Here is a 13,387-nt window from a genome sequence, read left to right as displayed (position 1 = left end):
AACAAATCGACGTGACGTCGACCACTCGTCATGCACCCGTGTTTATGTGTGCGTGTATGCGTGTGATGTATGTGCGTGTATGTGTGACTGTGTTGCGTTCTAGGGAATATGTAGGAGGTCACCTACAAACACATAGGTTATAAAAACTTTTTAATTACGCGCGGACGGAGTCACGGCCGACACCGATAGTGTTCTTATAAGCCTGATTTGGCAGTAATATAACATGGTAAGAAAAACATAAATATAATTAGTGCTTCGTTTTATTCCATATCAATATTTATGATCCAACATGAATCTTAATTTTTTATGTGGTTTTAAGTATTTTTTAATACTTAAAATCTTCAGGACAACAGACTGTAAAAGACGAGCGAAAATCTGTCAGTCACAAGGATCGATACATTCATTTCGTTCATTCCGTTCACTTCAATGAATGCGTCATAACGAATCATGTCAAATAACGTACACGAATTATTTATGAAGTTACCGTAGACTGATATATATTTGTCGTTAACAATTGAATTTTTAGAAGGCATTTTGCATGTCCACGTCATGTCCAGACAGTGCGTCCCGGGCATCGAACCCACAACCCTGTTGTATAGGCGATTTATACGACATAGCTGCTACCCGCGACTTCGTCCACGTAATTTTAAAAAAACTTAATAAGTTATGTCTTTTTCCAGACTATGTTCTACATTTATCAAGATCCGTTGAGCCGTTAAAGAGATATCTTCTAGCAAACAAACATCTTAACTTTCGTATTTATAATATTAGTAAGCAGTTTTACTTTGCTTAGATCTGGGATTCTGGCTTCCAATTTAAGAAGACTTGCACCAGAATGCTTTTATTGATTTCTGAAGTATACATTTATAAAAGAATATATTTTTTTTTTATTTATTCAAAAGTCGTATATATAAGAAATGTCAAATTTTGCGAGCAATTTACACGTTTTATAGTGAATTAACTCACTGAATGTTACTTTAGATATTAATGTATCCATAATAATTAAAAACGTCTCTGAGTGCGGATTTTTTTTTTGGAAATTCGAAATTGGTCAGAATTTTTCGAGAGCAATAATAATAGAGTCTTTCCCCGGGGCCTGAATGTTGAAACACACACAGTTACAACCAGACGTCGCACACAGACGCGCGCGTAGACAACACACGTACACACACAGACGCACTCTAGCGCACTCTGAAATACTATACAGGCTGATTCATTTCGCCAATTCCAATTGAATATTATCACTAGTTGGATCGTTGTATTTTAAAAGTACGTTATATTGAAAAAAAAGTACCCAATTTAAAAACTATAATTAAATAAGCAGTTTCTACTTACCATTGTGAAAAGAGAACCATTGAAGTTAAGAATGTGGTTTGGTGGGTTATGTAACTGTAAAAGAAAAAATCATTTATTTAATTTGGAAATCCATTTAAAAACCTGCCCAAGTGAAGAGTATTTATTTTCGATAGTATTATAAAAAAAGTATTTACTAAATTATAACTATTTTATTATTTAATTATTTTCTTAGTAGAATTTATACAGTTCTTATTAGACTTATAATATTTAGTAGATTCACTAAGAAACATTAAAAAAACTCTTAGTAGAAAATTAAACGATTTGTTATGATAAAAGAAAAACAAAAAAGTACACAAAAATATTCACATAAGATAGAGAAAGCAATTGAAAAAATCGATATGAATCATATTAGAACACGCTATACGTACATTTCGCACACGAGTTCGAAAGTAATCGGTACAAGAACGCACACAGACATAGTGATCGCGTAGGAGTGCACACAGACAAGACAATCGCTCGTCGCAACACGTCTGGCACGCACACACACAGCGACAGATCCGCGAGGCGCGCACACATACACAGCGAGTTCGGTGACCGAACGCGTGGCGGTTTTTGCAACGTACCGAGATTCAAAATTTGATCTCGTCCAGAAGTAAACTTGAAAGAAAACAAACCTTATTTCTTACGGCTTAAAGTTGACAATTAAAATGTTAATCGAAGTATTTGAGATGTTCGTCTTGAGATATAATTATTTGATTTTAAACTCTATTTATTTGTGTATTAAAGTGTAAAATTGTTTAGTGTGATATGTGCAAATGTCAATTATTCTCATGTGAAGGAAGTCTTTTATGTGAGAGGCGATAGCGGAGTGTTCCATGTTCGATGTTTTTCATTTAGTTTTATTATTCGACGTAAAGGCGCTGTACGTTTTGTTGAGGACTCACGAGTAAAATTTAATTATTAAAACACACTCAGGTCACCTCAAGTATACTGGTCGGAGGATAAGATTCCTTATAATAACCGAATTAAAGATATGATAAAAAACAGACGGAGCACATCCCATCTAGCCTTCTCTCAAAGTAAGCTAGAACTTAAATTTTGTTAGATCAATCTGGAACATAGTTTTCTTAAGACTAAGAGATATGCCACATTGATGCACCAATATTAATCGTCTCCATGTACTTTATTATTGAAGGTCATGTTTGTCTGGAAATAACTTTACAAATTTACCAGCTGCCTCCATGCCACCCTGTCTTTCCTTAGGGCAGTTGAAATATTAACTTCCAATATAGCCTGCGACCTTTTGCCTTCGATCTTCCCAACTATTTAATATACATGGTGATCAAAAATACAAAAAAATTAGCTGTGATATTTTTTGTAAATTTTTATGGTAATAATTTTCACTGAATTTAATATAATTTTCTATTAACGGTTTCGCTTCAGTATAATATTAAATTTAGATTATACGAGATTTGTTACGGTTGATGGTTATTAAATACTTTGCGACTCTACGTTCAAATTGACTCTATAAATAAAGTTTTATAACTTAAGTACTAAAATACTGAAATAACCATCAAATAACTAAGTGAATGATTTAAGGTTCTATTTGAACCTTAAATCATTAACTTATTTTTCTACTTAGTTATTTTTTCTGTGCACTATTCTTTTGAAATGTCCTGAGATTTAATATTGCGTACGTTTTCTCAGAGTTACGAATAAACATGTCTTAACAAGACAGATTGTGTGTGATTTTTAAAAAGGATTCCGTTACGACTATTTATTTTACTCACCCTAGTTTATTCTACAACTATTACTAGACATTATTATTAGTAAATTCAACTGGTTTTTAGTGTTTTTCAAGGTAAAAGTTTTTTTGAATACGGTATTATTTTAAACCCACACCTTTGTCGTAACCCCATGCAATGAGTCTTATTGTTATTAAAATAAACTACAATCATGTATATAGAGAACAAACCACCCCTATTTAACTTTCACAGGGGCGACTTGGGCCAATGGAAAGTCCCCGACTTTCACCCCCTGGCTGTAATGATCATTTACAAGGCGACAGGGGTTCGGGGGGTCAGGGGCTGTGCTCGGGGACTTCGGTTGACGGTCCTTGACGAATTATAGATTAATGGCTGGACTATTGCATTTTACTTTTGTTTATAATCACAAAAGAAGATTGAACCAGTTCAGTTATTTTTTGAGCTAAAATCTTAAATAATGTATATTTTATTTTTAAATTCGTATTTGTATTACTTAACGTGAGTTTCTAAAACTCTGAGACCAAAATCCCCTTTTAAAGTATATTGTTATCTCTGTTTTGTCAAAGATAATGACAGAGATGACGATATGTTTTATACAAAGATTTCGGTCTCAGAAAACGACAACAGTACAATGATGAAGATTCAATCCACATTTTCAATAATAATTCGATTTAACATTTTTAGGTTTCAAATTGTGTAATCATATTGAAATTAATTTTTACAGATTATACAAAGTTTTGACTTATATTTTTAAAAAAGAATTAAAAAAAAGAAAACTTTATAATTGTATTTTTTTCTTATCAAATTTTTATTGCAAACCAGTCACGACATTTAAGCGATATAAATAAAAAGCATTGGCCAATCTAACGACAATTAGATGAGTAAAAAGTGTATCGTCAGCCGGAACGGACCTAATACTGTCAATCTTATTATAACATTAGATTATAGATTAAAAAAAAAACACAAAACTTTACCGTAGAGTTTCACTGCTGTGAGGGATACGTGCTAATCGATTTGTCTTGTAATACGGTCACAATTTATAATCAAAAAGTTTTTTTTTTTAATATAATTAGTAGCCAATATGTTCTTCCATACTATGTTCTATATGTATGTCATTGTGAACCGTTCAGCCGTTCTGGAGACACAAACAAACATACATACATTATAATAAGTAAGATAGCTTTATACACTTGTCCGTATTAATTTTGTGCCAATGACATTCATCTAGTACAAAGTTTTCGTATTATAATAGTGTTGTCACTATTCTATCCAAAGGAATGAAAGGGATGGCAATGTATTTATAAGTTTCTCGGTAGAATTCTAAGTTTAAATTTCCTCTTGTAATAATAAAAGCGAATCGAAGTTACGGTGACAAAATCGCGGTTGACGGTCATCTGTTAAGTTAAAACGTTTTAAAAAGGGAGCAATGACCTCGCTACGGATATTTTAGCAAAATTAATTATCACAATGAAGACGCTATAACTGTGAGTTTCCATTGACTTATTACGAGACAAATTTCTATTATAATAGTACAGACATATACTAAGAAAGGATATGAAAACATCCCCTAAGTTCTAACATTTAAAAAAAAACTTAATTAGTAGCCTATGTGTAATTTTATACTGTGTTCTACATCTGTGCCAAATTTCAGTGAGATTAATGCAGCCGTTCTGGAGATATCTACTAACAAACATCCATCCATCCAAACATTCGCATTTATAACCGACTCTATCCGCACATTATTAAAAATCTTAATAGCCTATGTATTCCTCCAGGCTATGTTCTACAACTATGTTACATTTCAGCCAGATCCATGCAGGTTTTCTGGAGATATCTTCTAACAATAATCAGCTCACTATACGTCCCCACCGAGGGGCTCGTAGCCTACCCTAAGTTAAGGGTGATTAGGCCATAGTCTACCACGCTGGCCAAGTGCGGGTTGGTTGACTTCTCACATATCTTTGAAATTCTTCTCAGATATGTGCAGATTGCATCACGATGTTTTCCTTCGCCGTAAGAACGTCGGATAAATGTACATATGTAAATCGGAAATCGAAAAACACATTGGTACATGGCGGGATTCGAACCCAGGACCTGCAGATTGCAAGTCAAGTGCTTGACCACTGAGCCACCGACGCTCGCTTAACTAACATCCATCCAATTCGCATTTAAAATATAAGTAAGATAAACTCCACATGAACTGTGTTGCTAGTTAACAAAAGTATGGTGTATTCAAAAAATAAATAAGCGAGCTAAGAGCGTTTTTTATCGTTTATATTCTCAAAGGAAACCGGATGTCTAGGACTAGAGCGTCCGGCCTTATTAAACGTGTACATGATTTTATGCCGTACTATTACTCAACAAATCGAAGTCGTCGAAGCTTACTCAGTAAATTGGAGATTTAAAACTATAAAGTAGGATTCTGTTTTGATAATATTTTTTAATATTATAGTATCGTCGATTAATATTATCATGATATCGTGGAGAGTGGTGGCTCAGGGGTTAAGCACTTGTAATCTGTGAGTCCTGTGTTCGAATCCCGTTCCAATGTGTTTTTCGATACGATTAACATATGTACATTTATCGAAGAAAAAGGCGTAGGAAAACATAGTGATGCAACCTGCACACATCTGGGCAGATATGTGCAAATTCAAAGATATGTGTAAAGTCAACCCGAACTGTGCCAGCATTGACTATGGCCTAGTGACTCCTAACTTAAGGTAGGCTCTGAGACCCGCTGTGGGGTCGTATAGTGAGCCGATGGTGATGATGTGGATTAACATGTATTTATGTGTATGTGTGTGTGTAAATAAATAAAAATCAAGGTGTGGAATTTTATATCTCATGCTATGAAAGCTATTTTGACGTAAACATTATTATATGTTTCCACTATTGAAACTACTGTATAGAAACATATTGTTATCCTTATCTTTCTCTTTGAAGAAAATAAGGGCAATAATACATTTTTGTATAGATATTTAGGGCGAAGAAGGTCAAGGTTAAAATCAATGAATAACGAGCCTACAAAAGACATCAACGATTTTGTTACATTTAAAAGTGAAAATTCGTTCTTAAAAAAATTTAAAAATCGAACTTTTATGTGTTCCAAATTTGAAATAAATTTAACAACAGGAAATGGGTGTAATTTAAATTACTAGATTTGATCCAAATAAAGAGAGTAAGTTAAATAAAGCCGTTTTAATATACACTAAGTAAATGATTTCGGAAGATGAAAATTTGTGCCCATTTTACATAGAGTGGGATAAGAACAAGGGATATGTACTTATCCTACTGAGGTGATGATGAAACTGTGCTACAAGGAATAGCGGATCTTACTAATATTATAAATACGAATGTTTGGATAGATGGATAGTTTGAAGATATCTCTAGTACGACTGAACGGATCTCACTGAAATTTAGCATGCATATAGAACATTGTCTGGAAGAACACATAGGCTATTAATTTTGTTTTTTAATCCCGTGCGGACGGAGTCGCAGGTGACTGCTAGTAACATATATGTGGCAATTACCGTGTTACCATATTTAGTTAATGAGGTGTAGGAAATGAAGTGTGTAATACATATTAACATTGTCACATCCTGTGCGAAGCTTTCCTAACTTTTGTGTTAATGGTTTATGTAATCGGTCAATACCGTTACTCTACCAATGACTACGTTTACCAAAGCTTGATCAGTTGTAGATTGCACTTATTTGAATGTAGTGTTACTGTACATATGTCGTTAAATAGTGAAAATTTTACTTAAACAAAACTCTTTATAGATTAAACGATTTTCCATAAGTAGTAGTACATAAGTATATTCTTTTTGTTGCTGTTGGTAGAGCTGGGGGTGTTGTTGATTTTTTTTAATTAAGTTAATAGCTTTTAAGTCCAATTTAAAGTGAAAAAAAGCTATTTTTTCTGTAACTATATGTATTTAATTCAACTATAATTAAATTATAAAGAAATACACAAAGATTTCTTTTTATAATTTCAACTAGAACAAATAAGTTAACTAAATACGAACTAACAATATTATAAATGATAATAATTTAACTAAAATATTATGAAATAATCTACATTTAACGAAATAAAACCAATTAGTAGATCCTACTTATAAATATCCTCTTTAGAGGCCTAAAATTTTTAAAACAATACATTTTGTTATACCATTGGGTTTAATAAAGTTCACAAAATGTTAGTGTTTCTAAGATACTAGCTGTCGCCTGTTACTTCCAATATCGAGACTACGAACCCACAACAGCTGTACATTTATGAAGTCCAAATGGATGTTGAGCCATTAGGACATAGTACCAAACATTGATCCATCTAAACTTTCGCATTTATACGTTTGAAAGTAAAATTGAAGCAGCAATTTATCGTAAGTTGCGCAGGCTGTGTTCGCGGGGAAGGTTCATATTGATGTGACCGAGGTAGAGGGGTAGGGGCTAGCGGGTAGCGGCACGGGGGAGGGGGGATGCGCTGGCGCTGGCAATTTGTGCGGCGAGACCGGTCCGACGGCTACCGAGCTACGCAGCACGTCTGTGTGTGTATCGACTTCGTTTCCATTACACACGCGATATTATAATTTATTCACTTATTACAGAGATTAATATGATTTTAAAATTTATTTAAATGTAGATGTTTTGATAGCTAATATTCCTTATTATTGTGAGCCAGAGAATTATCTGTAAACCTCCTAAGTTACAACTCTATTTACTCTTAACAATTCAAAAAGTGCATCCTAGAAACATCATAATATTATAACAAAACTATTTTATATCATTGGTAAATATTAACCGTTTTTATGTTATCGTGTGATTCTTTAAATCTTACAGTAGATATTCGAAGTTTGAACTTCGTAAATCGTGACGTCTTTCGCATGATAGTGGAAACACGCAATCCGCGAGCCATTGACACGACGGTCCTGGGTTCGAGTCCCGCAGCTGCTTTCGCGCAACTCACATCTCTTTCGTACGCCCGCGATCTGCACATCAAAATGAATATCTACCACTACGTAAACTAACCTATGGTTTCTGAGACAAAATCTCTATACTCATCTACGTCAGTCCTATCATTATCTTAAGAGATAACAATATGTTTTAAACGAGGATTTTAACCTAAAAAGCCAACAGTCAATCATTACAACTTAAGCTGTATTTTGTAGATTTACTGTCGCAATCAGTAATTTGATTTAGTTTATTGCCAAATTCACTTGTTTCCAGCCGGACAAATCTAATGGTAACTTAAACCGTAGTGTAGACTACATAGGGCTGCCAGATCGCCAAACGGACAGACAACCGGACAAACCACCCAGTTTAGCTCTGACAATCTACATAATTGAGGATTTTGTCTCAGCAACGACAAACTGTATGTAAAATCACTCTCGTTTGCTAAATGTAAAAAGCCGGCCAACCCGGACACCGTTTATTTTGACCGGACTCGCAATCAAATAGCGTACCTATGTCCGGCTATATCTGGACGCTTGGTAATGCTAGTCGTAATGTATGTATTTGAGATGTATTTACAATATGATTTACACTAGACTTAGGTCTAATAAAGTGTCTCCTTTACTCTCTCTTGAGTCTGAACATCTTACTAATATTATAAATGCGAATGTTTAGATGGATGGTTGTTTGTTTAAAGATATCTCCGGAACGGCTGAATAGATCTTGCTGAAATTTGGCATAGATGTAGATCATAGTATGGAAGAATACATTGGCTAATAATTAAGTTTTTTTGTCACTCCGTGCGGACGGAGTCGCGAGCGACAACTAGTGATGATATAATTTTTAATTGTAGTTAAATAAGATTTTCAAATAAACAGTTACGACTTAGTTTAAGTATAACTTAACGATAACCTTTATATCATTAAAATAATTTCCTGTCGTAACATGATTGCTTGGGAACTGGATTGAGGCGATTTAATTTTTATATTCATCTGAATAAAGTACCTTTAGTTAGAAGTGATTTGCTTCGTCGTTCAGATTGTTGGATCGAAACATTTCAGAGTAAGTTTGTTTTTAAAATTATGTGTTTTCTAGATGAAAGAAATAGGTTGATACTAAAGTACGTAGTAGTACAATAAATGCCTATTTCATATATACATATAAAAATTTCCTGTCACTATGAATGTTTGTAATAAACTCCGTAAGTACTGAACCAATTCTTATCAAATTTTGTAACCATCACTAACTTTTTCTAACTTGGGAGATAGGATAGTTTTTATCTCAATTATTGATCTTTTTTTTTAATTCCGCGCGGCCGGAGTCGACAGCTATTTTCTTATAAGAATCTTGTTAGAATATTACTGAATTTAGTTAATATTAAATACAATAATTTAACAAATAATGGAAAACACAAATTTTTACTTTATACAGTTTTTTTTGTACGATACCTTAACTTTTTTTTTACTTTTTAGCTTGCCATGCAATAAATAATTAATATCATGAAGGTTGTTTTTTGATTCTTATTTTTTTTATAACAGAAGAGGCAAAGGAGCAGCGGGAACACCGAGGTGTTCAACGAAGCCCATGGACATCGGCAATACTAGAGAAACCGGAGATGCGTTGTCTGCATTTGAGATGGTGATATATTTATTTAAACTTCAGTACCATGTCTTATATAAAAATTACAATGTAACACAGTAGCTATGGGTTTCTGAGACCTACATTTCTGTATCAAACATATCGTTATCCATAATTTGACAAAACAGCGATAACAATATGTTTTAAACGGGGTTTATGATGTCAGAAACTCAGGGTAAGTGGACTAAAATTCATAAATGATTTACACTGGGGTCACCAAGTTTTTATCAATATGTGCTAAAATAACTAATAATTTAAAAAATTCTTTATTTGCGCTCTTCGTTTGTTGATGTCCTAACTTTTTATAAATACGTATTTTTTTAATTTTGACGGTTTTTTCTCTGGTATCTTATAGTACCACTTTATTTATCTTTTATTATGATCCCTACTTATTTATGAACCCACAATAAAGGCAGCGGAGTTATTAAATTGTTTTGAGTCGAATCTGGAGTACTCCACTAGTTTAAACGAATTTTATAAAATATTTCGTGCGTAAATATTTATCCCGGGAAAATGTATAAACATGGTGCACATATTCTTGGCTTTTTAGTTGAGACAAGTTCGCCGGCATTCGGCACTCGGTCAAGGCTAACACTGAGTCTAGATATACGTATATCTCTCAGCGAGGAAAGCTGATAGAAGTGTATATTTTTTGAACAAAATGTTACGTATAATGATACGCAGTTTAATTAGTTATTGGAATTGGCTTAAGTTGAGTATTTTCTTTGAAATTAAGTAAATTAAGTAATAAATTAATATAGTAGATGAAAATCAACTATTGATGACGGATTATAACTTTGTTATTACGTAGATCGTTGTTGAGAGTAATGTCGATGGTTTAAAAATAAACTGGTTAATCTTACTAATACCATAAATGTGAATCTTTTCAAATATGAATGTATGTTAGAAGGTATCTTCAGAACGGCTGTATGGATTTCGCTGATATTTGGCATAGATATAGAACATAGTCTGGAAGATCATATAGGCTACTAATTAAGTTTTTTTTAAATTCCTCGCGGATGGAGTCGCACAGGCACCCGTTAGCTAGTATATTGTTGTGTCAAAGAACGTAACTCGGTTACTGTTCAAATCTTTTTAATGTTTTTAGTGGACTCTGTAGATTGATATAAAAAAATAATAAACAATATAAAAAGGTTTTATATTAAAAATTTACTTTTTTATTTATTTTTAAATCTAAATTGTATATAACTAAGGGAAGTAAATATAACAGTAATTAGATGCACTGCTTTCTTGTTAGTGCTTTACCCAAGACCTAGGTATCATGATTATGACGCATACAATTTAAACTTGTAATGATTCCTAGAGTTGGGGATAGATGGCGTTAAAACATTTTTTTGATTGCGAAATTAGCGACATCTTTTGCAATTTTTTGCAAATTATAATATCATTGAAATCTTTATCTACAATCTAGGTAATAAAGTAATAATGGGTAGACAGTTTTAGAAATTAACAAAATGGGATAATTATGTTTGCAATTTAATATGCAAGAATAAAAAATAAATAGGTTAAATTTAATTTTGGAGAAATGGTTACTCTTACGAAGTTTGCATATAAATAAAATGACCATAGAAGATTTTTGTATAATTTTTTTTTAATGAAGAGAATATTCTTTACAGATTTATAATTGATATTTATAGAGGTTTGTATTATGTTAAATTATAAGTTTTTGTTTATCCAAAGTAAGATATAAGTTATATTGGCTGATTAACTCTTAATCTTTTTTTAAATATTTCTTATGTTCTGAGACAATGATAAAACTGTATTTATATCAAAGACATATTTTTTTTAAATGTATTTTAAGGTAAATGAGATATATGAAAATTTATTAAATAATTTAAAAAAATCATGATAAAAGTGAACTATCGTTCTGTAAAATTTTACAAATTACTTATAACCTTAATTTTATTATTTTTATCTTTTTTTATAAAAATACTACGCATATATTGACACAAGATTTGAACTATAATATGCAGCATTAAGCTCGTAACTTAACCCTTAAATGCATAAAGTAGTAAAACTGCAACATACCATAAAAAAATTCACATGTAGTTATTGTCTAGTGAGTGCATAGTGTTGTAGTTCTGCAACAAATGGTTTTTAATAAAAATAGCTATGAAAATAAAAAAAACTATTTTTTTTATTATTTTTCCCTAAATCAGCATATTCATGGCTCCAAAATATATTTTTTCTCGGTCTAAAAATAAAATCATGCATAAAATCATGCATTTAAGGGTTAAGTTACTATAAGTAACCTAGGGAATTACATTTAAAATTTCTATAAGTTAAATTAAATTCGTTCGATTGTAGAATGAATACGGACGAATTTATAATTTTAGTATACACTAAATGAAAATTCCTTAGCTACTCTTTTCATAGGGTAAGCAGATATAACAATTTGAAATTTATTTCCGAGTAATTACATTGACTAACCGTAGGTTTCTGAGTCCAAAATTCTCCGTTTAAATCATATTGTTATCTCTGTTTTGTCAAAGATAATGACAGGGACGACGATATGTTTTAAGAAATAAATGGACAACTTATATTAAAATATAGATGTCTCTCTTTTTGTCAAGAGAACGAAAGCGATGACTATATTTATTAGTAAGTGTTTTGATATTGAAAAAATATGAGGAACCACATACATATTTCTATCATCATCATCAGCTCACTATACGTCTCCACTGAGCTCGGAGCCTACCCTGAGTTTGGAGTGATTAGGCCTTAGTCAACCATGCTGGCTCAGTGGGGATTGACTTCATATCTTTGAATTTCTTCGCAGATATGTAGAGCATTGGGATGTTCTCCTTCACCGTAAGAATGTCGTATAAATGTACATATATAAATCGAAAATTGGTACATGGTGGGATTCGAACCCAGGATCTGCAGTTTACAAGTCAAGTACTTGACTCCTAGGCTATTGTATTTGTCATGAAGTAAATATTCTTTCAATTCTTTACTGGGGTTGTTAATGAAAATGACCCTTGACAATAGTATTAATGTTTTTATAACTAGTTTTTATTTAGTACTAACTATAGCTCGCGACGCTGTCCACGCTGAATTAAAAAAAACCTAATAAGTAGCCTATGTGTTCTTCCAGACTATACTATACGTCTACGCCAAATTTCATCGAGATCCTTTAAGCTATATTGGAGATATCTTCAAACAAACATCCATCCATCTAAACATTCCCATTTATAATATAAATAAGATAGCTATCGAATTCTAGTGCAGTGATACTTTTGTTAATACATAGACTTTGTAAGGAAGACCTTTTTTTTTTTAGAGGGAATGCTTTATGCATACTCCGCGCCCCAGGGGGGACGCGGTAGTTATGTGGGATTCTCCTACATAGCGGAGGTATACCCACTAAACCCCTCTGTTCCTCCAACGCATCGGGACGGGACCACGGGCACGCTTTCGCTCTCGTCCGCGGCCCTTGTAAGGAAGACCTACGGGGGTGGGCAGCTACCAACATCCTAGAGAATCTTTAAAAGATTGATTTTAAAAACAATTTTTTATAATTTTGTAACCTATGGTTTGAACCATGGTTACTGTTGTACTATACATGTAAACATATAGTTATCTCGCTTTTTTTGATAGAGAATGAGGAGAAGTCAATAGAGTAGCCAGATACCTTTATTTTTAATATATACTAGCGGTCGCTTACGACTCCGTCCCCGTGGAGTTAAAAAAAATTATGTATCCTGTGTTCTCCCAGA

The 13,387-nt window shown here is 32.8% G+C and overlaps 1 long non-coding RNA gene across 2 annotated transcripts in view; it reads right to left on the bottom strand.

The window, feature by feature from the left end:
- Window positions 1-13,387, bottom strand: part of LOC106124666 (uncharacterized) — a 48,737-nt gene that overhangs the window by 15,788 nt on the left and 19,562 nt on the right. For both annotated transcript variants that reach the window (XR_001228213.1, XR_001228214.1), the window contains one exon: window positions 1,336-1,389. This is a non-coding gene — a long non-coding RNA (uncharacterized LOC106124666). The remainder of the gene's footprint in view (window positions 1-1,335; window positions 1,390-13,387) is intronic.

This window comes from Papilio xuthus, unplaced genomic scaffold, assembly GCF_000836235.2.
Source record: "Papilio xuthus unplaced genomic scaffold, Pxut_1.1 DF825946.1, whole genome shotgun sequence".
NCBI classification, from domain to species: Eukaryota; Metazoa; Arthropoda; class Insecta; order Lepidoptera; family Papilionidae; genus Papilio; species Papilio xuthus.
This window is presented reverse-complemented; position numbering and strand designations above follow the sequence as displayed.